Source organism: Carcharhinus amblyrhynchos, chromosome 20, assembly GCF_965287045.1.
Source record: "Carcharhinus amblyrhynchos chromosome 20, sCarAmb.v2.hapA, whole genome shotgun sequence".
Lineage (NCBI taxonomy): Eukaryota > Metazoa > Chordata > Chondrichthyes > Carcharhiniformes > Carcharhinidae > Carcharhinus > Carcharhinus amblyrhynchos.
In genome coordinates this window covers 42,713,770-42,740,081 of record NC_137343.1, presented here as the reverse complement: position 1 = coordinate 42,740,081, position 26,312 = coordinate 42,713,770, and positions in this window count along the sequence as shown.

Here is a 26,312-nt window from a genome sequence, read left to right as displayed (position 1 = left end):
GTTACAGTCATAGCTAGGGTATAGAGAAAGAACTTAATGCAACGTAGGTCTTTTCAAAAGTTTGATGGCAGCAGGGAGGAAGCTATTCTTGAGTCATTTGGTATGTGTCCTCAGACTTTTGTATCTTTTTCCTGATGGAAGAAGGTGGAGAGAGAATGCCTGGGGTGCATGGGGTCCTTAATTATGCTGACTGCTTTGCTGAGGCAGCAGAAATGTAAATAGAGTCAGTGGATGGGAGGCTGGTTTGCGTGATGGATTGGGCTACATTCACAACCTTTTGTAGTTCCTTGCAGTCTTGGGCAGAGCAGGAGCCATACCAAGCTGTGATCCAACCAGAAAGAATGCTTTCTATGGTGCATCTGTAAAAGTTGGTGAGTGTCATATCAAATTTCCTTAGCCTGCTGAGAAAGTAGAGGTGTTAGTGGGCTTTCTTAACCATAGTGTTGGTGTGGAGGGACCAGGACACGTTGGTGATCTAGACACCTAAAATCTTGAAGTGTGAACACTTGCAGAGGCTACAATCCAAGACAAAATTAATTGTCTCTTGGTTTGAGTATGAGGTAGTTAATAATAACTAACATCTTGTGCTGAAAATTCCATGAAATTTGACAAAATCTCAGAATTGTTACAGTGCAGAAGGAGGCCGTTTAGCCCCTTGTGTCTGCACCAGCTCTCCGAATGAATCATTCACCTGGCGACATTTCCCCACCTTTTCTCTCTCTGTAAGCCTGCACAGTCTTCCTTTTCAGGTAACAGTCAAATTCTACTTTAAACATTGCAATTGAACCTGTCTCCTCCACACTCTCAGGCAATACATTCCAAACCTTAACCATTCCCTGTGTGAAAAAGTTTTTCCCTGTGTTGCTTTTGCTTCTTTTGTAAATTACCTTCAATCTGTGTGCTCTACTTTCTGATTCTTTCACCAGTGGGGACATTTTCTCCTACACTGTCCAGCGCCCTTGTAATTTTGAATACCTCTATCAAATATCTTCAGTCTTCTCTACACCCTAATTATGACTGTAACACTACATTCTGCAACCTCTCCTTTCCTGTTCCCCTATGTATCCTATGAACAGTATCTTTGTCTCTATAACGTGCAAGAAACAATACTTTTCACTGCATACCAATACACATGACAATGATAAATCAAAAAAATCTTCTCCAATGAAAACAGTCTCAACTTCTCCAATCTATCTCCAGAATTGAAATGCTTCATTTCTAGAGCCACTCTTATGAATTGTTTCTTCACTCCCTCCAATGCCTTCACATCTTTTTATTATTCATTCGCGGGACATGGGCATCACTAACTGGCCAGCATCTATTGCCCATCACTAGCTGCCCTTTGGTGGGCAGTTGCAAGTCAACCACATTGCGGTGGCTCTGGAGTCACATGTAGACCAGACCAGGTAAGGACAGCAGATTTCCTACCCTAAAGGACATCAGTGAACCAGATGGGTTTTTCTGACAATCGACAATGGTTTCATGGTCATCAATAGATTTTTAATTCCAGATATTTTTACTGAATTCAAATTTCGCCAGGTTCCCAGAACATTGGTTGAATTTCTGGGTTAATAGTCTATCGATAATACCTCTAGGCCATCGCCTTGCAAAGTGTGGCACCCAGAACAGGGCACAATCCTCCAGCTGAGGCCAATCTAGTGGTCTTATACTTTGTCATTGAAGTGCAGTTGGTGCAAAAATTGATTTTCATTATGTTTGATAAAGTGCCACATATTAGACCTGTTAGCCAAACTGACTGTTAAACCACCCTTTCTGTTACCTCTTCAGATATCAGGTAAGCTAAGCATGGCTTTCAGAATCCTTGCTGACTATTTTGATACAAAAGCATGGAGGATATTACTTTTAAATCGCTGGATTATGGTGTCTCGTTCTGACCATTGCACCTTCCATGAGGTTAAGGCTTTAGAGAATGTGCAATGGCTATTAGACCAACACCACGAATGAGGAATTTCAGTTAGGTGAATGGTGTGTTCAGAGAGGCTGGTATTGTCCTACATAAAGGAGAGGTGAAAGGGATATTCATCAGTACTGTTCAAAATTGAGTGATTTTTGATGGAGCAAATAAAAACAATTTAATCGACAGGAAGGTTGGTAACCCTCACAGATTTTAGGTGCAAAAGCAAAATAATGCGGATGCTGGAAATCTTAAATAAAAAACTGGAAATGCTGGAAATACTGAGCAGGTCAGGTGGCGGTAACAGAGTTAATGTTTCAGGTGGATAACCATTGAGTCGGGGTTCTGATGGTGCCTGACTTACTGAATATTTCCAGCATTTTCCAAAGTTATCTGTAATCTGATCAGAGGTTATCGACCTGTTTCTCTCGCCCAACCTGCTCAGTATTTGCAGCCTTTTCTGTTCTCAATGGAGATTTAAGATAATTGGGAAAAACAAACCAGGGGTTGGAGGAGAATTTTTTTTATATTGCAGGTGGGAGGTGGAAGCAGATTCAATAGTAACCTTTAAAAGGGAGATAAAAATAAATTGCTGCAGGCGCTGGAATCTGAAATGAAAACAGTACAAAAAGTACTGCAAAATCTCAGCAAATGTGACAATATCTTTGGAAAGAGAACAGAGCCGATGTTTCAAGTCTCCTGGTCATAGCTGAAGATAACTGGGATGAGATTCAGTGTTGCTTTGATTTGATTTATTATTCTCACGTATTGGGATACAGTGAAAAATATTGTTTCTTGCGCTGCCAAACAGGCAAAGCATACCGTTCATAGGGTACATAATGGAGAGGAAAAGGAGAGAGTGCAGAATATGGTGTTACAGTCATAAGACCGTAAGATATACTAACAGAATTAGGCCATTTGGGCCATCGAGTCTGCTTTGCTATTCAATCACGGCTGATACATTTTTCGACCCCATTCTCCGACCTTTTCCCCGTAATCTTTGATCCCCTTACCATTCAAGAACCTATCTATCTCTGTCTTAAATACACTCAAAGAGTTGGCCTCCACAGCCTTCTTTGGCAATGAATTCCACAGATTCACCACCCTCTGGCTGAAGAAATTCCTCCTCATCTCGGTTCTCAAGAGTTGTCCCTTTATTCTGAGGCTGTTCCCTCGGATACTAGTCTCTCCTACTCCTAGCCTCTCCTAACTCGAATGGAAACATCTTCCCCACATCCACTCTATCCAAGTCTTTCAATATTCTGTAAGTTTCTGTAATTCTTAGTTAGGGTGTGGTTACAGTTCAGTTTTAAGAGCCTAGAACAAGAGTAAAAGATAGAATTAGATGGTATGATGGGGACAGCTTGCAAGAAGTCACCATGCTAAGGCACCATCTTAAAGAATATGTTGCGGTGAGGGTAGCTGTGGGGGCTGTATAGAGGGCTGGCGACAGATGGAGGCAAGGGAGAGATTGACGAAGATGTCCCAGATAAAAAGACAAAGGGAATGTAACTGGTGGTGACCATGGTGCTGACAGTGGCACATTAAGAGAACTGGATACATACAGTTTCAGTAAGAAGTCTCACAACATCAGATTAAAGTCCAGATTACAACATCAGCTTAAAGCTTGGAATCACAAGCTTTCAGAGCGACACTGCTTCATCGCTCACCTGGAATCTAAAACGAAAACAAAAAGTGCTGGAAAATCTCAGCGAGTGTGACAGCGTCTTTGGAAAGAGAACAGAATCAATGTTTCAAGTCTGGATGACTCCTGACCATAGCCGAAGATAACTGGAAACAGGAAGAGATTTACAGAGTTGCTTTGATTCAATTTATTATTCTCATGTATTGGGATACAGTGAAAAAAACATTATTCCTTGCACTGCTGTACAGACAAAGCATGCTGTTGATAGGTTACATAGGGGAGAAGGAAAGGAGAGGGTGCAGAATATGATTATAAGACCATTACATATAGAAGCAGGGTTAGGCCATTTGGCCCATCGACTCTGCTTTGCCATTCAATCATTATCTTCAGCTATGATCAGAAAGCTTGTGATTCCAAATAAACCTGTTGGACTTTAACATGGTGTGAGACTTGTTACTGTGCCCATCCCTGAGTCCAATGCTGGCATCTCCATATCATACCTAGAGTTATAAAATGTGTGGGGAGCGGATTAAGTTGCAAGGCAGTGGAGGAAGAGTAGGGAGAGGAATGGCACAGTGATTAGCAGTGCTGCCTCACAGTGTCAGGGATCGAGGTTTGATCCCTGGCTTGGGTCACTGTCTGTGTGGACTCTGCACATTGTCCGGGTGTCTGCCTGGGTTTCTTCCGGGTGCTCCAGTTTCATCCGGCAGTCTGAAAGATGTGCTGGTTAGTTGTATTGGCTGTGCTGAATTCTCCCTCAGTGTACCCAAACAGGCGTCGGAGTGTGGCACCTAGTGGATTTTCATAGTAACTTCATTGCAGTGTTAATGTAAGCCTACCTGTGACACTAATAAATAAATTTTAGGGAGAGGTTAGAGCATAGAGAAACTACAGCACAAACAGGCCCTTCAGCCCACAAGTTGTGCCGATCATATCCCTACCTACTAGGTTTACCTATAACCCTCTATCTTACTAAGTCCCATGTATTTATCCAAAAGTCTCTTAAAAGACCAAAAGTCTCTTAAAAGGATGTCAAAGATATCTTGCAAAAATATTAAGTATTGGTTCATTTTATTCCAATGTTACCATTGCTGTTTGCTTGCGACTTAGGCTGCAGGAGGAGGCGCTCTGCCCCTAGGGGAGGGGAGATGCTGTGGGGACAGGCTGTCTGCCCTTGGGGGTGGGGGTGCAGGGACAGGCTCTCTTCCCTGGGGGTGGTTGTTGCAGGGAGAGGGTCTTTGCCCTTGGGGGAGCGGGATGCTATGGGGACAGGCTCTGTGCCACTGGGGGGGTGGGGAGGGGGTGGTGCAGGGAGAGGCTCTTTGCCCCTGGGTGGGGGTTGCAGGGACAGGGTCTCTGCCCTTGGGGGAGGAGGGGGCTGCTGTGGGGACAAGCTCTCTGCCCCTTGGGGGGGGGGGGTTCATGGAGAGGCTGTCTGCCCCTGGGGGTGGGCTGTGGGGACAGAATCTCTGCACCCCCCGGGAGGGATGCTCTGTTTCTGTCTCCCTCCCTCCCACTTCGCTTCACTCGGCGCTACAATTCCCGCCCGCTGCTTCCGGCGTCCTCCTGTCGCTAGGCAACCGGGGCGGGGCCTGTCAATCAGAGAGACGGGGACTTCCGGCGTGCTCCGGTTGCCGGGCAACAGCCCCCAGCTGAGCTGTCAATCAGCCGCAATCAGGGAGCAGCTGGTGTGAGCGGAGGAGCTGCAGGGAGAGGTGTTAAAGTAAGAACGATTCCAGATTATTCACAATGTTTTACAAAGGGAGCTTTCTGTTAGTGAAATAGAACATCAAAGGTGTTAATTCCCCACTGTGCAATCTTTAATGGGGAGCGTGTAAACTCTGTCTGGAAAATAGGTCAGAATTCCTGTAAAATTAACAATTTTCCCTGTTAGTTTTACTTTATTTTTGCAGTTTATTTATCCCCACGGTGAGAAAAGTGAACCAATGAGCGTTGGCACCTTGCAAATGTCTCCTTGGGGTTACAGGCGCTATAGGAATGCAGCTGCTAAATGGCGGCAGGGAGTCTCTTGGGGAAATGTCCGGACGGGAGAGTCCAGCGGGTTAAAATCGCGGGCCGGGGGGGGGTCACCCCCCCTCCCCGGGGTTGGAGAAAAGGACAGACTGTGATTTGGGAAGTTTGCTGAAAGTACCTTAGGATGTGTGTGAGTTGTGTGTGAGTTTTGTGAGTGTTCACCTCGTGTCTTTGTGGGACTGCTCCGCCCGATTTTAACCCGGCTCTGGTGCCCCATTATAGTGGGGGAGGGCAGGAGAATTTACAGGGACAGGTTCAAGGGCACGGCCTGCAGGAGGGTCAGGAAAATCTCAAGGCAAATGCAATCCCCCTACAGTTCAGAAGGAGGCCGTTTAGCCCATCGAGACTGCACCGACCCTCCAAAAGAGTCTCTCTCCCAGGCCCACCCCTCCGCCTTGTCCCGTAACCCTGCACGTACTCGCTAATCCCCCCTAATCTATACATCTTGGGACACCAAGGGTCAATTTAGCACGGCCAGTGCACCTAACCCGCACATCTTTGGACTGTGGGAGGAAACCCACGCAGACACGGGGAGAACGTGCAGATTCCGTATAGGCAGAGTGGCACAGTGCCTCACAGCACCAGGGACCCAGTTTTGATTCCCGGCTTGGGTCACTGTCTGTGCAGAGTCTGCATATTCTCCTTGTGTCTGTGTGGGTTTCCTCCGGGTGCTCCGGTTTCCTCCCAGAATCCGAAAGACATGCTGGTTCGGTGCATTGACCGTGCTAAATTCTCCCTCAGTGCACCCGAACAGGCGCCGGAGTGTGGCGACGAGGGGATTTTCACAGTAACGTCATTGCACTGTTAATGTAAGCCTGCTTGTGACACTAATAAATAAACTTTAAACCCAAGGCCAGAATCGAACCCAGGTCGCTGGTGCTGCGAGGCAGCAATGTTACACTATGCTGCCTCATAGGGTGAGGAAAACACCTCAGTATAGAAGCTTGTGTAAATTATTTTTCTGCTTGCCTTTCTGGGATTATAGCCTTATAGAATGCATATATCTCAAAAAGAGCAGTGGTCCTGAGACTGACTTTTGGGGGAAGACCACAGTAGCTTTCCACAATCGCCATTCAACTCTACTCTCCACTTATTCTGTTAGCTTTGGATCCAAGCTGTCACTAACTCTTTTGATCTGAAACGTTTTGATTTTGCTAAAACGTCTATGATGCGGTATTTTATCAAACACCTTTTGAAAGTCTACGTACGCAAAATAAGGCAAGTGGTGAGAGGGATACAAACAGTTTACAAAGTTACAAAAACAGGAAACACTTTGAAATCTCAGCAGGTCTGACTATCTGTAGAGAGCACAGTAAGAAGTCTCGCAACACCAGGTTAAAGTCCAATAGGTTTAATTGGTAGCACAAGCCACAAGCTTTCGGAGCACTGCCCCTTCATCAGGTGAGTGGAGTTGTGTTCATAAACAGGGCATATATAGACACAAACTCAATTTACAAGATAATGGTTAGAATGCGAGTCCTTACAGGTAATCAATCTGTGGAGAGAACAGAAGCTAACGTTTTAAGTCTGGATGACCTTTCGTCAAAACTGCAAACAATAGAAAATTGAGATTTTCTAGCATTTTCTGTTTTTGTTTAAGACTCCAGCATCTACAGTAATTTGATTTTAGTTTACAAAGGTTAAGTAAGTGGGTAATAAGTTGGCAAATGGAGTATCATGTGGGAAGATGCAAAATTGTTTGGCAGGGAAAATAATAGAACAGTATTATTTAAATGGAGAAAAACTATAACACAAATGGAATTGGTTCATGTGCATGAAACACAGAGCCAGTACACAGGTGCAGCATAGTCAGGAAGGCTAATGGAATGTTGCCCCTTATTTTGAAGGAGTTTGAGTGTAAGAGTAGGGAAGTCTTGCTGCAACTGTGCAAGTACTGGTGAGATCACATGTGGAGTAATGTGAGCTGTTTTGGTCCCCTTATTTAAGGAAAGATATTATTTCATTGGAGGTAGTTCAGAGAAGGTTCACTGGGATGATCCCTGATATGGAGGGATTGTCTTATGAGGAAAGGTTAAACTGTTTGGGACTCATTGGAATTTCGTAGAATGTGAGGCAATCTCATTGAAACATGTGGGATTCTAATGGGGCTTAACAGGGTAAATGCTGAGAGGATGTTTCCCCTCATGGGAGAGTCTAGGATCAGAGGGCATCAATTTAAGATGGAGATGAGGAGGAATTTTGTCTCAAAGCATTGAGAGTCTTTGAAATTTTGCCACATAGAGCTGTGGGGACAGAGTTCTTGTGTATATTTGAGGCTGAGAAAGATTCTTGATCAGTGAGGGAATAAAGGTTATGAGGAAAGGGTGAGAAAACGGACGTGAGGAATGTCAGATCAGCCATGATCCTATTGAGTGGCAGAGCAGTCTTGAGGGACTGAACAATCTACTCTTGTGCCTATTTGTTATGGTCTTATAGTCTTAACCACACTCCCTTCATGGAGAAATCTAGCATGAGGGGGCATGGCTTTAAATTAAGGGGTGGTAGTTATAGGACGGATGTCAGGGGTAGGTTCTTTACCCAGAGGGTGGTGAGGGATTGGAATGCCCTGCCTGCTGCAGTTGTAAATGCGCCTAGTTTGGGGGCGTTTAAGAGATCCGTGGATAGGTTTATGGACGAGAAGGGATTGGTTTAGGTTAGTGGGTCATTGTTTTGTAACTGGTCAGCGCAACATCGTGGGCCGAAGGGCCTGTTCTGCGCTGTAATATTCTATGTTCTATGTTCTATCAACTCCCTCTGCTATTTAATCAAAAAGCTCAATCAAGTTAGTCAAACACAATTTCCCCAAGTAAATGACAGCCAGCATAGATTTGTTGACACGTTTTTCCAAGTACTCAATTAATTACATCCCAGTTTGATGTTTCTAAAAGTTTGCTCACCATTGACGTTAGGCAGATTGACCTGCAATTGTAATGTTTACCCCCAAACTTATCCTCTAGGACCCCTCCCACATCTAAGGATGGTTGGAAGATTTTGGCTTGAGCCCCTCACTATATCTACTCTTCCCTCAGTAAGCAGATGCATCCAATCTGGACTGAATGATTTTTCTACCTTGAGCAACTTCACTCACAGCAAATTCTGGAGCTGTGTACACAGAGGGTCTTTGACTAAACCCTGTGACTGAATACGGTTGTAGAGGACACCAGCAAGGAGTGTATGTCTGTGATCCCTTCAATGTGGAAGGGGAAATATTCTGACTGACCTTTATAATCAGACATTACGCAGATTTGAACATTAAATTTTAGAGGAGAGCGTGGGTCAAATGACTTCTGGTTTAGGTGTCACTTGTGGCTCAGTTTTACCTATCCACTCTGAGTCAGAAGGTTATAGACTGGAGCCACGTCACTACCTCCATAAATCTCCCAACCATTGCCCATAGCTCCCTATCCCATCCAGTGTGGTTTCTCATTGTTTGGAGGGAAGATCAAATATTTTGAGACAAACACTGATGTGGCTATTTTATTGGGAAGAAGTAAAATGATTATTAGTTATAGTACAGTAGAAGAGGAATTTCTGGAATGCGTACAGGATGGTTTTCTGGAGCAATACATTGAGGAACCGACAAGGGAGCAGGCCATCTTAGACTGAGCGTTGTACAATGAGAAAGGATTAGTTGACAATCTAGTTGAGAGAGAACCCTGGGGGATGAGTGAACATAATATGGTAGAACTCTTTGTCTGGGTGGATAGTGATGTAGTTGATTCTGAGACCAGGGTTCTGATCTCAATAAAGATAACTATGATGACAAAAGGCATGAATTAGCGATGATGGACTGGGAAACATTAGTGAGAGGAGAGACAGTGGACAGGCAATGACAGGCATTTAAAGAACGAAAAGGTGAATTCCAGATGTTGTTTATTCCTGTTGGCACAAGAGTGATAAGGGAATTGTGGTCAATCCATAGCTTACAAGGCAAATTAAGGATAGTACCAGATTCAAGGAAGAAGCTTACAAAAAGCAAAAGGCCTCACGATTGGAAACAGTTTAAAATTTAGCAAAATAAGACCAAGGAATTGATTTAAGAAGGGATAAATAGAGTATGAAAGTAAGTTAGTAGGGAACATAAAAACTGACTGTAAAAGTTTCTATAGATATGTAAAGTTTTGACAAATGCGAATCTAGGCCCCTTACAGTCAGGAATGTGAGAATTCATAACAGGGAATAAAGAAATGGCCGAGGAATTAAATTCATACTTTCCTTCAGTCTTCACAAAGGAAGACATGAATAATGTACCAGAAGTTCTGAGAGAAACACGTTTTAGTGAGGAGCTGAAGGAACTCAGCATTAGTAGAGAAATGGTTTTGGGGAAATTGATAGGATTGAAGGTGGATAAATCTCCAAGTCCTGATAATCTTCATCCCAGAGTACTTAAGGAAGTGGCCCTGGAAATAGCCAGTGGTGGTTATTTTTCAAAATTCTTTGGACTCTGGATTAGTTCCTACAGATTAGAGGGCAGCTAATGTAAGCCCGTTATTCAAAAAAGGACATAGTGAGAAAACAGGGAACTATAGACCAGTGAGCCTAATGTCAATTGCTGGAGTCCATTACCAAGAATTTCATAACTCAGCATTTGGAAGGCAGTAGTATAACCAGACAAAGTTAGCAGATTTACAAAAGGGAAATCATTCTTGATGAATCTTTTGGAATTCTTTGAGGATGTAATTAGTAGAGTTGACCGAGGAGGACCAGTGGATGAGCTTTATCTAGACTTTTAGAAGGCTTTCGACAAGATCTCCCATAACAGGCTATTATGTAAAGTTTAAAGCATATGGGATTGTGGGTAATGTCTTGAGATAGAAAGTTGTTTGGCAGATAGGAAGCAAAGAGCATAAATAGGTCTTTTTCTGATAGGCAGTCAGTGACTAGTGGGATTCTGCAGGAATCTGTGCCAAGATCCCAAACTGTTCACACTATATTTTGATTTGTAAGAGGGAACCAAATGTATTATCTCCAGATTTACAAATGGTACAAAGTTGGGTGGGAGGGTGAGCTGTGAGGAGGATTCTTCAGCATGATTTGGACAGGCTGTGTGTGTGGGCATGTGCATGGCAGCTGCAGTATAATGTAGATAAATGTGAGGTTGTCCACTTTTGTAGCAATAATAGGAAGGCAGATTATCATTTGAATGGATGTAATTTGAGAGAGGTGGATACTCGGTGAGACCTTGGTGTCCTTGAGCATCAGTTGCTGAAAGTAAGCATGCAGGTACAGCAGGCAGTAAAGATGGCAAATGATATGTTGGCCTTCATAGCGAGGTGGTTTGAGTGTAGGGATTTAATTGTATAGGGTATTGATGAGGCCACACCTGGAGTATTGTGTGCAATTTTGGTGTCTTTATCTAAGGATGTCCTTGCTATAGAGGGAGTACAGCTAAGGTTTACCAGGCTGATTCCTGGGATGGCAGGTGTGTCATATGAGGAGAGACTAAGTCAGTTAGGATTATATTCATTGGAGTTTAGAAAAGTGAGAGGGGATATCCTAGAAGCTTATAAAATTCCAACAGGGTAGATTCAGAAAGAATGTTCCCAATGGTGGGGGAGGCCAGGACTAGGGTTCATAGTTTGAGGATATGGGATAAACCTTTTAGAACTGAAGCGAGGAGAAATTTCTTCACCCAGAGGGTAGTGAATGTGTGGAACTCGCTACCACAGAAATTAGTTGAGGCCAAAACATTATCGGATTTTAAGAAAAAATCAGATATAGCTCTTGGGACTAAAAGGGATCAAGGGGAAGGGGGGGTGGGAAATCAAGATATTGAATTTGATGAACAGCCATGATCAAAATGAATGGTGAAGCAGGCCAGTGGGGCCAAATAGCCTATTCCTGCTTTTAATTTCTGTTTTTATATTTCTAACTAGTTAAATGGTAGTTAGCAGATATCATTGCCTGTAATTTTATCCTGTCCATCCCATTTGCACACCAACTTCCTTTTCCTTATTTAGGCATCTATGGAATGTTTTACTATTTTATCTTCCTTGATCATTTAATCTCATAATCTCCCCTTCACCTTCCACTTTTTGTTTTCTTTTAAAGTTCCCCCCTCTCCTCTGCAGTCCATGTATTTAGTGTGTTATCTTGCCTTACCCTCAAATTTTCTCTTTTGTTTTTATTCATCCATGGTGTCTCATTAGTATTCAGTCTTTTTTTTCAGCCGAATGTATTTTTCCTGGGCTATCTTGAATACTGTTTAAGTGTTTCCCCTTTCTACGCGACATCAGTGCTTGTTAATATCATTAACTATTTTGTTTTTGGCACAGTGGGTTAGCACTGCTGCCTCACAGTGCCAGGGACCTGGGTTCGATTCCCGACTTGGGTCACTATCTGTATGGAGTTTGCACATTCTCCCCGTGTCTGCATGGGTTTTCTCCAGCTGCTCCAGTTTCCACCCACAGTCTGAAAGACATGCTGGTTAGGTGCATTGACCCGAACAGGCGCTGGAATGTGGTGACTAGGTGATTGTTACAGTAATTTCATTGCAGTGTTAATGTCAGCCTTATTTGTGACTAATAAATAAACTTTACTTTTCTTCCAAAGTTCTGTTCTCAGCCCCTCAAAATTGGCATTTCTTCACTCTACCTGCATTGTTCCAGTCTCCATTATTCTTGGTTCTTTGTAATCGTATCTTAGAGCGTATTATATTATGTTCACAATTGCCTAAATATTCCCTTATTTCTACTTGTATGTACTCTGAGTTATTCCCATATTAGATCCAATGACACATCTTTCCCTGTGATTTCTTATACATTGGGTTAGGAAGGAGCTTGTAAACATTGTAGAAACTCTATTCCTTTGTCCCCTTTACCAATCACTTCTGGGCAAGTAATTTTAGGGGATTTGGTATCACTGAAAACTATAGTTCTATGCTGTTCTCGTAATTCCTTTTTTTTTTGCAAATGTCCTCCTCCATCTCTCTTCCACTATTATGTGGATTGATTGATTATTAATGTGACTGATCTTATTCCTTTATCTCTATCCACATGGATTCTATTTCTTATGGTGGTTCTCATGTTTTTCATCATAGTGATATCATTAATAAATATGGCTACCCCATCTCCATTTTTTCCCAATCTTACTTTTCTAAATATGTTATACCCTGTAATATTTAATTCCCAGTCCTGATTTTTCTGTAGCCATGTCTCTGTAATCCCAACTATATCTGTATCCTTGCATCATGTTATTGCTTCTGTTTCCCCTACTTTATTCTGGACACTCTGCATCACTGTACAGCCCATTGAACTCATTCTTAATAGCAGTCCCTCTCATATTTTAAACTATCTTTCTACACTCCTTTTTATAACTATTTATTTGCTATCATTTAAGTCCTTCCAAAGGTTAGTCTGTCCTATACTCTGTTTTCTTGTTGTATTTAGGTTTGTTCCTTCCCACATCTGAGCAGTTCAAAGCCTTAGCCAGCTCTCTTTTTGTACATTTGTTCATGGGAAGTGGCTAGGTCAGCATTTATTGCCAATCCCTAATTGCTCTTGAAAAGGTGCTGGTGCCTTCTTGAACTGTTGCTGTCCACAGTTGTAGGAATGTGCTTTTGGAGAGGGAGTTCCAGGATTTTGACACAGTGAAGGAACGGTGATGTATATTTCCATGTCAGGATGGTGAGTGACTTGGAGGGGAATTTGAAGATGCTGTTGTTCCCTTGTGACTTCTGACCTTGTCCTTCCAGGTGGTAGCGGTTAGGGGTTTGGAAGCTATTGTCTAAGGAGTTTTGGTGAGTTGCCGCAGTGCATCTTGTAGATAGTACATGCGGCTGACATTGTGCGTTGATGGTGGAGAAAGTGAATGTTTATTCTGGTGGATGGGGTACCACTCAAGCGAGGCTGCTTTGTCCTGGATAATGTTGAGCTTCTTGAGGGTTATTGGAGCTGCACTCATCCAGACAAATGGAGATTATTCCATCATGCTCCTGATTTGTGTCTTGTGGATAGTTAGTTAAATCAGAATTCCCAGTCTCTAACCTGCCCTGGTAGCCACAGTATATGTATGGCTGGTACAGTTCAGTTTCTGGTCAATGGTAACCCCCAGAATGTTGATAGTTGTGGATTCAGCAATTGTAATGCCATTAAATATCAAGGGGAAATGTTTAGATTTTCTCCTTTAGACGATTGTCATTGCTGGCAATGGTGTGGCACAAATGTTGTCAACCCAAGTCTCAATCTGGTCCAGGTTATGCTGCATGTTTAGCCTCTCCACTGGGACACTGGTTATATTCCATTTAAAGTGAGGGGGGTTCCATTGGTGCACCTCGTTCCTGTCCCAGTATCCTTGAAAAACAACCACCCTTTCCAAACCAGTCCTTTAGCTGTGTGTTAATTTTTCTTGTCTATCTTTCTCTATGCCAGTTTGCACAAGTAATAGACAGAAATCTAGACATTATTAGCCTCAAGGTCCTGCTTTTTAATTTCCCTCCTAATTCCTGATAATCCCTCAGCAGGGAGCACCTTCTTATTCTTACCTTTCTTCAACATGGGCCACAACAGTTGGATTTTCCCAAACTCTTTCCAAATTCTTTTACAACCACCTCAAACTGCCCCTTATCCTGTCACTGGGTAGGCAATGCACCCTTTAGTACTTCCAGTTGTGGCTATTAAAGACGCTATCTATCCCCCTAATTCTAGCATCCCCTATCACAACTACTCTTCTGTTCTCTTCTTCATAATCTGAGGCAGCCCTTTGGACCTTACCCTTGCCCTCTTCAGGACTTACTTGCTGGCCATCAGCAATTCAAATTGATTGTGTTTTACTGATGCACCATCTTGTTTGGATGACAAGGCAAAAGAGCAATACAATCTGGTGACAACTTGGCAAAGTAGCAGGCAAAGCCATTCACACGTTCTCTGACGTTCCTCTCTCTGGTTGAAAAGAGGCATTAGCTAGGCATCATTTTGATTCAATGATTTAATCTGATTTATTATTGTCACATGTATTAGTATGCAGTGAAAAGTATCGTTTTTTGTGCACTTTACAAGACAAAGCATACCATACATCCAGAAGGAAAGGAGAGAGTGTAGGATGTAATATTACAGTCATAGCTGGAGTGTAGAGAAAGATCAACTTAATACAAGGTAGGTCCATTCAAAACTCTGATGGCAGCAGGGGAGAAGCTGTTCTTGAGTCAATTGGTACGTGTCCTCAGACATTTGTATCTTTTTCCTGACGGAAGAAGGTGGAAGAGAGTATGTCTGGGGTGTGTGGAGTCCTTGATTATGCTGGCTGCTTTTCCGAGGCAGTGAGAAGTATAGACAAAGTCAGTGGGTGGGAGGCTGGTTTGCGTAATGGACTGGGCTTCGTTCATGGCCCTGTGTATTTTGCAGTCTTGGACAGAGCAGGAGCTGTACAACCAAAAAGAATGCTTTCTATGGTGCATTGATGAAAGTCGCCTGTGATGTGTGGTGACAATGTGTTAAGTTAAATTCTTGACTTGGGTGTTAAAGTTTTGTAAACAAGAAACAGCAGATAGACAGTATCAACCAGAGGAAAAGACAATTTAATATTTGGCAAATCAATGGCATTTACATAGCTTTACTGTGATAATTGACAATGATTTTATGTAACTTCTTTAACATAGTAAAACATCCAAGGTTTTATAACAGAATAATTAGACAAAAAATGACACTGAGCCCAACAGTGGTCATGGAGGTAGATGTTGGGTAAAGAATTGTAGAATCCCCACAGTACAAAAGACACCATTCAGCCCATCGAATCTGCATCAACTCTCTGACAGAGTATCTTACCAGGTTCTGTCCCCCTTCCCTATCACTGTAACCCTATGCATTTCCCATGGCTAATCCATCTGACCTGCACATCTTTGGACTTTGGGAGGAAATTGGAGCACCAGGAGGAAACCGAAATGGGGTGAATATGTAAACTCCACAGGGAAAGAATTTCCAAGGATTAAGGACTAGACAGCTGAACACTCATCAATGGTCAGAAGACAAGAAATAAGTGTTCTTGGATCAGAGTAGGTTAGGGAAAGGTGAAACATGAGAATGAGAATTTGAATAGGATCCTGTGGATCAGTTATCTATCTGGGCTAGACTGTTGGTGGAGGAAGGGGTCCCTGTAAATCTGCATCACTACACATTCTCTTGCTTTTACACTTAAAATATCTCTGAAGGGAATTTTTGCATACCGGCACTTTCAGTCGGATGGAGTGTGTTGTGTGCCAGAAGCCTAATGTTTGAGGCTGTTTTGACATTGTTAGCTTTTTGGCACATTGGGTCAACCATGCAGCTGGTATTCCGCTGGTATTTGAACAGTGTGAGCCCTCTTTCACCAGAGCAACGCTGGAAACTCTGAGCTTTGTTTCAGTAATGTGTGTAAGCTCATTTGAAGTTGGCGCTTCAAAAACCCAAAAAGGGACAGCAAACAAGTTGTTTGCCATTGACCCAGAGAAAGATTGATATCGGCTTGTTGTAGGGCTTTTGTGGTGCAGGTTACCTGGGCAACGACAGTTCAAGAGACAAGCTTATCCATTTGTAACCAGGTAATTACATTCTGGGTTCCTGGAGCCTGGAACTGGGGACTGAAACATCATCATAAGTTTTAGAGCTTGGTTTCTACCACAGAACATGAATCAAAAGCTGTAGATTCAGTGATTAATCATAAAGCTGTTTGTGGGATCTTGCTGTGCAGCTGCATTTCCCCCCTAGTTTGTTTTGATCTTTTAATTTTTGCTGTGTTTTGCGTGGAAGGACAGTCTCCTGGATCTTGGCCATCACCTGCCACAATGATTCACCACAAATTCTTGACCAAGCCAATTTAAAGGGGACTATCTGATTCTCAGGCCTGGTTCTTCGGAAGGGACACTTCAAACGCAGACAACAAAAATATAACAAAACTTACTCCAACTTATAAATCAAAGAAAGGGTTTACCTCCTCTTGGGAAATAAGGAAGGGCAGGTGACAAAGTTACTAGTGAGGGATCATTTTGGGACCAGTGATCATAAGACAGCTATGGAGAATGATACGTCTGGCCCAAAAGTTAAAATTCTAAATTGGGGCAAGGCCCATTTTAATGCCATCAGGCAGGAACTTTCAAAAGTTAATTGGGGGAGTCTGTGGGAAGGCAAAGGGACATCTGGTAATGGCAGGCTTTTGGAAATATGTTAACCAGGGTTCAGGGTAAACACATTCCTCTCAGAGTGAAGGGCAAGACTGGCAGAACTGGGGACCCTGGCGTACGCAGGATATTGTGCTCCTGGTCAAGAATAAGAAAGAGGCACATGACGTGCATAGGCAGCTGGGATCAAGTGAATCCCTTGAAAAATATACAGGGTGTAGGAGTAGAGTTGAGAGAGAAATCGAAAGGGGAAATCCAAATCAAGAGGGGCGAAAAGGGGACACGAGATTGTTTTGGCAGATAAGGCAAAAGAGAATCCAAAGAGTTTCTACAAATACATAAAGGGCAAAAGAGTAACAAGGGTGAGAGTAAGGCCTCTTAAGGATCAACAAGGTCATCTATGTGCAGATCCACAAAAGATGGGTGAAATCCTAAATGAATATTTCTCATCAGTATTTACTGTTGAGAAAAGCATGGATGTAAGGGAAGTTTGGGAAATAAATAGTGATGTCTTGAGGAGGGTACATGTTACAGAGGAGGTGGTGGAAGTCTTAAAGCGATCAAGTTAGATAAATCCCTGGGACCTGATGAAATATATCCCAGGATATTGTGGGAGGTTAGGGAGGAAATTGTGGGTCTCCTGGCTGAGATATTTGAATCATCGATAGTTCCTGCCTGATAGCATTAAAATTGGCCTTACCCCAATTTCGAATTTTAACTTTTGTGTCAGACCTATCGTTCTCCATAGCTGTCTTATGGTCCCTGGTCCAAAAATGATCCCTCACTAGCACCTTTGTCACCTGCCCTTCCTTATTTCCCAAGAGGAGGTCAAGTTTTGCCCCCTCTCTAGTCAGGCCATCTACATACCGAATGAGAAGTTCCTCCTGAATACACTCAACAAATTTCTCTCCATCCAACCTTCTAATACGATGACTGTCCCATCAGTGTTGGGAAAGTTAAAATCTCCGACTATTACCACCCTATTTTTCTTGGACCTATCTGTAATCTCCTTACATGTTTGCTCCTCAATTTCCTGCCAACTATTTGAGGGGCCTATAGTAGAACCCTATCAAAGTGATTTCCCCTTTCCTATTTCTCAGTTCTACCCATACAGACTCAGTGGTCGAACCCTCGGATATATCCCTTCTCAGTATGGCCGTGAGTAAGATAGGTATAGAGGGATATGGGCCAAATGCAGGCAATTGGGACTAGCTTAGGGGTTTAAAAAAAAGAGCGGCATGGACAAGTTGGGCCAAAGGGCCTGTTTCCATGCTGTAGACCTCTATGACTCTATCTCATTTCCATAACAGAAATGTAGCTGCATGGTGACCAAGACAAAAAGTTGAATGTTCATGGATATTTTGACATTTAGGAAGGACAAGCAAAATGGAAAAGGAGGTGGTGTTGTGTTGATAGTAAAGGATGGGATCAGTGCATTCATAATGGATGTTCTCAGTTCTGTTTGGGTGGAGCTAAGAAACAGCAAAGGACAGCAAAAATCAGTCAGAATTGTTCATAGACCCTCAAACAGTAGTGGTAGTGTGGGACATGGTATTACTCAGGAGATTAGAGAAGCACATAGAATGGGGAATAAATACAGTGACCTTGGGTAACTCCAGTCTGCGTTTAGACTGGGTAAACGGAATGAACGTGAACATTGTGGAGGACGAGTTTCTGGAGTGTTTTCAGGATGGGTTTTCTGTGTTAAGGAACTAACTAGATTCCAGGATATTTTAGATCTATGTCACAGGAAAGGGCCAATTAATTGCGTTGTAGAAGAACCGTTTAGTAGTGAGTGACTAAAATATGACAGGTGTTTACATTTTGTTTGAAAGTGAGTTCAATCTGAAACCAGGGTGTAAAATTTGAAGCGAGGAAATTCTGATGTTATGAGGGACAAATTGGCTGCTGTGGATTGGGAAAATACATTAAAGGTTATGATTGTACACAGGCTTTGGATAGTCTTTAAAGAATTATTACACAGTTTACAGCAACTATACATTCCTTCAAGCACAAGATTTGAAAAAGAAAAATGTGGCTAACAAAAGATGTTAAGGATTGTGTAAGATTAAAGGAAAATGTCTATAAAGTTGCTGGCAATGGTAGTAGAGTTAAAGATTGGGAGGATTTTAGACTATAGCAAAGGAGTCTTAAAAAATCAATAAAGAACTGGAGGACAGAACATAAATGTAAACCGGTAAAAAAGCATAAAAACAGACTGTAAAAGCTTCTATCAGTATGTAAAAAGGAAACGTTAGGCTGAGAAAAATATAGGTCTATTACAGGCAGAGCCAGGAGAATTCACAAAGAGAAATAGCGAAATGGTAGAGAAACTAAACCATTATTTCTTTTTGTCTGTCTTCACTGAAGAAGATACAATAAATCTCCCAGAATTAGACATCAAAGACATTAAAGAAAATGAGAAGTTGATGGAAATTAGTATTAGTAAGAAGGTCGTATTGGAGAAATTAATGGGATGAAGGTTGACGAGTCCCTGGGACCTCATACTCTACATCCCAGAGTGTTGGAAGAGATCGCTATGGAGATATGGATGCATTAGTGATCATCTAAAATTCGATAGATCCTGGAACAGTTCCTGCAGATTTAAAGGTAACAAATGTCACCCTCTATTTAAGAGCGGGAGAAAGAAAACTGGGAGCTACAAACCTGTTAGCCTGGTAGCAGTGGTAGTAAAATCTAATTGAAAGCATATAATAAATAGACATTTAGATTATGAAGATCTGGCTGGGCATAGTCAACATGGATTCATGACAAAGTCATATTTGATAGCCCCTGGTAGAGTATTTTTGAGAATATTACTAACAGAATTAATATCGGGGACAGTAAGAAGTCTCACAACACCAGGTTAATGGGCACAGTGTGGAAGTCAAAACGTTCAGATTGAAGTTTCATAGTTGGAATGTAAATTTTGCGGAAGTTGAGGTGTTCAAATTAAAGTTTCATGCCTTCTCTGTACAGTAGTGGAAGGTGTTTATCAGCTTACTGACCTTCAAAAGGAATCAGTCTCTTCTATTTTGCTTAGACCTCATAACATTTTCCTTTTCAGCCTCACCAGAGGGTGAGCAAGGCCAGATTTTTTTTCCATAACAAATACCAAAGGCAAGATATGGGGATATGCTTTGCAAATGAAGGATTAGCAGAAGCCAATTTTTCATTGAATGAGAAAGGGCGAAAAGCCAGGATTTAATTGGCAACTACATATGTTAATGAAAGATGTGAAAAATCTCTTGTTCCTGATTTGCTGTAATTGACTATAACTGCTGAGCTGCTCTGGCCATTTTAATGGATGGAGGGATGTTCCCCTTGTGCACAAAGATCTTGCATTGGATGTATGGTGTCCAGTGCTGTTTGTGTTAAGAGTCGACTGAGTGCCTTCAGGTTGCTGTTACTGAAGAAAGTCTGACGATAGCATACTTGGATTTTCAGAAAGTTTCTCGTAAAGTCCCCCACAGGAGGTTGATCAGCAAAATAAAAGCATGTGGGATAGGAGATAATATATTATCATGGATGAAGGAATCGCTAACAGACAGAAAACAGAGTAGGAATAAATGCGTCATTCTCGTGTTGCAGGCTGTGGCTAGTGGGGTACGGCAAGGATCAATATTTGGGCCCCAGCTGTTCACAGTGTATATCAATGATTTGGATGTGGGGGCCAATGTAATCTTTCCAAGTTCGTGGATGACACAAAGCTAGGTGGGAATGTGTGTTGTGAGGAAGATGCAAAGCAGCTTCAAGAGGATTTGGACAGAGTTAGTGATTGTATTCCATCTGCCAAGCTTTTCCCCAGTGTGAAAAATGTGAGGCTATCCATTTTGGTAGGAGGAACAAATGTGTAGAGTATTTTTTAAACAGTAAGAGATTAGAAAGTGTAGATGTACAACGGGACCTTGGTATCCTCATTAGTAAGTCACTGAAAGCTAACATGTAGGTGCAGGAGGTAATTTGGAAACCTAATGCTATGTTAGCCTTTATTGCAAGAGGATTTGTATACAGGAGTAGGAAAGTCTTGCTTCAGTTGTATAGATTAAACTGCACCTGGAATATTTTGTATGCAGTTTTGGTCCCCTTACCTTAGAAAGGATAACGATAATATAGAGGGAGTGTAACAAAGGTTTACTAGACTTGTTGCTGGGATGGCTCGACTGTCTAATGAAGAGAGATTGGGGAAACTGGGATTGTATTCTCTAAAGTTTTGAAAAATGAGAGGTTTTTGTTTAATGTCCACCATGTGGAATCGAAACTCCTCCTTTACTCTGTTGTGTTGGGCTCTCAGTTTAATTTATTCTCTTGGCACGAGCATCATTCCATCAAGGAGCTTCGACTTTACATACAACATATTTGGGTCATCATACTGAGCAACTTCAGACGGGTCTGTGATGTTGGATGCAGCGCCAGTGTTTATCTGACACTTCACATTAGCTTTATGCTCTCCTTCTCCAGTGATCATTCCACCCATCACAAACCACTTCCTACCATGAGACTTGATGGTACCAACGGCATTCTAAGGTGTGATGTGATTTGTCAGAATCATCATTCACTATCTCTCCAACAACCATCTTTATAGGTTTGCTTTTCTTCTTTCCAGCAAAACACTTGCTTGTAAAGGGTTCAGTGTTTCCCTGACTTATTACCTCCTTGTGGCATCCTCCATATCTAGTACTCTGGCCATGATATTTCTGCTGGCCTTTCTGAAAGTTGTATGTACCTTTCCTCATTGACTTTTGCTTGGACTGCTTCTCAATATGTGTGCAGTCATGTCGATTCCTCCAACACTCTTCAGTTGTTGATTGGCCACCTCAGAGATTCTGCACATGTCAATAACTTTCTTGAGTGTAAGCTTCTCTTCTGTCAATAGACATTGCTCTCAGCAGTATCTAGTCTTCCTCAGAAACCCTGCAACCGTGTTGAGATTAAACTTAAGTTGCTCAAGCTCTTATGATTAAGCTGGATGTTCCAGTGCAGTCACATACTGATTGAGATTCTCCCTTTTCTTGACCCGTAGTGTTGAACACAACCTTTCTAAATGACACAAATGAATCAATGAGGCTCTTCAAGATTCCAAAATCTCTCAAATCTTGCCTTTCTTCTCCTGAGTGAGGCTCAGGCAATACAGCTTGCAACATTCTTTCCCCATCAATCTTAAGAGAGTTGTTACTCTTATCTATCTATTTGGGCAATTTTTCCATTTCTGTGATAATCTCATAATTCTGCCATTAAGACTGGAAGAATTGACTATTCTCCCTCAAATCTCCCTTCATGTTCATAGGAACAGATAGGAGAAAATTCAAAGACACTGTGGTTTACCCAGCAGTTGCCATCGTGTGCAAAGTTGCAGACAGAAGTTTTATAACCAGGGTCCAGTGTGGAATGCACACGTGGGTTTCTCAACTCATCAATCCCACTCGTCCATGGGAGTGTGGCCATGCCCCCAACTGATCAGATTTCTGCTCAAAATTGCACTTTCCCTTCTGGAACGCAGAACTCCCCTCTGCTGTTTTGTACATCCGCTGGCTGCCTTTCCACTGCCAACCCTAAATCCAAATGCTGTCAAAATTCCCTCAAATTCCAGTGGTCCACTTTGGATACCATGCTTCATGTGTTTTATAAAAATGGCTAAGGCCTTTATCTGTAGACATTGGTGATAGAAGATACATGGACAAAACTGTTGATCTAAAGACAACTTATCGCACAACTCCTGACATTTGAAAGCATGGGCTTTTGTTTGAAGGTTATTTCTTTTCAGCGTAGCCAGACTGAGGAAGCAAAGCAAAACCTATTTCCAGGTTTCTGCTAATCCTGTTTGGAGGTGTTGATGTGAGCTCCTGCTGATGGTTCTTCTCTGTTCTGAGCGATGCCTTCTCTGAGGGGAGATGATGGTATTATCGCTAGACTCAATCTTGAAACTCAGCTAATGTTCTGGGGATCCGGGTTTGAATCCTGCCCCGGCAGTTGGTGGAATTTGAATTCAATAAAAAAAAATCTGGAATTAAAAATCTAATGTTAACCATGAAACCATTGTCGATTGTCAGAAAAACCCGTCTGGTTCACTAATGTCCTATAGGGAAGGAAATCTGCTGTTCTTACCCAGACTGGCCCACATGTGACTCCAGAGCCACAGCAATGTGGTTGACTCTCAACTAACTTCTGAAATGGCCTAGCAAGCCACTCAGTTCAAGAATGATTAGAGATGGGCAATAAATGCTAGCCAGCCAGTGACACCCAAGTTCCATGAACGAATTTAAAAAAAGTATTGAATTGGGCGAAACTTTCTGTATATCGCTCTGTGGAAATTTTGTACCTAGGTTGTCCACTAGCAATCCATTAGTTTGATTTCAGACAGGAGTATACTTTGCAGTGTTTGCGATGGTCAAAGGGAAGGATCTTTCTACACAGTTTACTATACTAGTCCTGGTAATATAACTACTGTAAAAGTGGTTCCTTAGTATTTTCTTTGTTTGTAAATGGTTCATATTTTCTTTGAGCTGGAGTTGACTCGATCCACTTGAACCTGACATTCTATCAGCTCCGAGGGTGAAATTCAGTAAAAAGAGGAAGTATTCTTTCCGCAGAAACTGAGACAGGGACCTTTGCTGAAACAAATTTAAAACAGTGAGCGTGCAAATTAAATTAGATTTTATAGGTGCCAATGATGCAATGTTCTGAAAACCAAACGAGCCAGTGATCTTGTACTTCGAGTACTGACTGCTTCTTTCTCCACTGCCTGTTTGCCTTGGACGCTAAGATACCTCAAACACAGTCAGACATCTTTCCAGTTTCCCAAACTGACCAGCCTGGTCTTTACACCTCTGCACATTTCACACTGTCATCATTATCACAATTCCCCCTATCCCTATCCCTCTCCCTTTTGTTGTTACTCATTTCTCTCTTCCTCTATTGCTTTCTCTCTCCCTTCCACTCATTCTTCCTTCCTCTCCCTCTTTCTCTATTTCTGTCTCTCTCTTCCGTTCTCTCCTTTGGTCTGCAGTGACAGAAAGCAAGAGAATGGGATTAGGATGGTGAGATGGCCAACACAGATTCCATAAAATAACAAATTTTGGACACAGTGGCTCCAGTTTAACTCTGTAGCGCCTCACCCTGGTCATGCATGCACTTGCAACATTAAGCAGTGTTTCTGAGCAATTGATATTCAATGGGGCACAGTTCTTGGTCCAAGTCTCATCTGCAGTCCATCATGGGCAATGGCTGAGTCTAAGCAGTGTCCTGGTGTGACAGTGTTATGCTCCTGTAACAAACTGAAATTTGCCCCTTTATTTCATTTGATAGAGTGATTGTGGATCGAAAATGAAATGATCCAACTTGTGGGTTTTCTTTTAACTTGATGGCTAATAAATGAGGCTCTTTCACCTGTATGAACAATGGGCCTAAATTATGATTTTTTTTTTTGAAAGTTCGTTCATGGTTGTGGGCCTTTGTGATAAGTTCACGGAGGCAGAAGTCCCTTCACCAGAATCCCTTTATTTATAATTCTGACAGTAGTGTACACAGTGCTGACAATCAGTAGCCTACCTTCAGGAGTGCCAGAGGAACTGACACTCCTGCTTAAATGCAAAGTAGTCTCCTGAATTGGCAAATCAATTGGCCCTTTAATCGGGGAGTTCATATTCCAATAGGCCAACTTCAGTGACCTGATTAAAGACATTACAGCCTTGCTTGCTAGGCCAGCATTTATTGCCCATCCCTAATTGTCCTTAAAGTAAAATTAAAACAAAAAGTAAAATAAAAGTAAAGTTTATTTATCAGTCACAGGTAGGCTTACATTCATATTGTAATGAAGTTACTATGAAAATCTCCTAGTTGCTACACTCCGGTGCCCGTTCGGGTTACACTGAGGGAGAATTTAGCATGGCCCGTGCACCTAACCAGCACGTCTTTCGGACTGTGGGAGGAAACCAGAGCACCCGGAGGTAACCCATGCAGACACGGGGAGAAAGTGCAAACTCTACACAGACAGTGACCCAAGCCGGGAATCGAACTTGGGTTTCTGGCACTGGGAGGCAGCTGTGCAATTGCCCTGAGGAAGTGATATGTATTTCTCTCATAGAGCACAGGACATAGCCCAATACTTTGTGTGTCTGAAATCCTAAATCACATCATTTAATGTTCATTCCTCTTGGTGACAGCTGTCTGAAGATGTCATTTCCCTGTTACTGGTTATCGAGCAGCACTCCCATTTGGAGCTCTGGGACACCGTGAGGGAACAACCACATTTCCATCAATGCATTCCTCATCATAATGTGAGGCTAGCAAACTTTCCACTATTTTCTGTTGTGAAGAAATACTTCCTAACATCATCCTGGCAGCCTGCTCTGGTATTCCTGTTAACAACGATCCTCTACTTCAATAAATAACTCAGGGAACCACCCAAGATCATTGGGTGCTAACCCTCTCAACAGCAATGCAAGTGAGGTAATAGGGCTTCCAAAATACATCTTGCATGCAACACCATCATAGAATAGAATCTCTACAGAGCAGAAGGAGACCATTCAGCCCATCAAGTCTGTATTGACCACAATCCCACCCAGGCCCTAGTCCCGTAACCCTACACATTTAGCATCCTAACCACCCCCCGCTAATACTAGGGTCAATTTAGCATGGCCAATCAACCTAACCTGCGCATCTTTCAACTGTGGGAGGAAACCCATGCAGACACGGGGAGAATGTGCAGACTCCACACAGAGAGTGACCTGAAGTGGGAATTGAAACTTGGTCCTTGGCGCTGTGAGGTAGCAGTGCCTAGCCACTGTGCCGCCGTGCTACCCTGGCACAGACACTGTGTTGTCGAGGAAGAGCATTGTCAGAAATCAGTTTTATGTGTAACGGATGGATTGATTTTTTTTTTTACTTTTCTTACTCCATTCTTAAAGTTACAGAGTGGACAGGGCAAACCCAAATCCATCTCCATGCTTACTCCAAAAACAGAATTCAAATTCCAATTGAACACAATTCATGGACCCCATTAGAGAGGCGAGCAAGATCCAAGCTGGTAAGATGAGGCATTGCACCCTATCTTGAACTTGATCTGACACTTGATCTTAGCCAAATTGTTGCTTTAATCATGGTATTTTATAAGCTGATGGTAGTTTGGTAACTCAGTAGGAATCCAGTTGTTTTTTGTTTGAGGTTTTTGTTTGTGATTTGCAATGCTATACATGATTGATTACTGCTTTAATCCCAGTAGTGCCATTCGGAAGCACGAATCACTTATAAGGTAGCTTTAAATCCACAAGTTAACCACAAAGATTGATTTCTAGAAATATTTCTATGAATTACTATTGCAGTCAATGATTAAAACAGCAGTCTACAACATGATGAATTATTACTAAGGTTGATCTAGCAAACCACTATTGTGTGTACTAGCAAACCACTTCACGCGTACAGTTCTGGTCGCCACATTATAGGAAGGATGTGGAAGCATTGGAAAGGGCGCAGAGGAGGTTTACCAGGATGTTTCCTGGTATGGTGGGAAGGTCTTGTGAGGAAAGGCTGAGGGACTTGAGGCTGTTTTCGTTAGAGAGAAGAAGGTTAAGAGGTGACCTAATTGAGGCATATAAGATGATCAGAGGATTAGATAGGGTGGACAGTGAGAG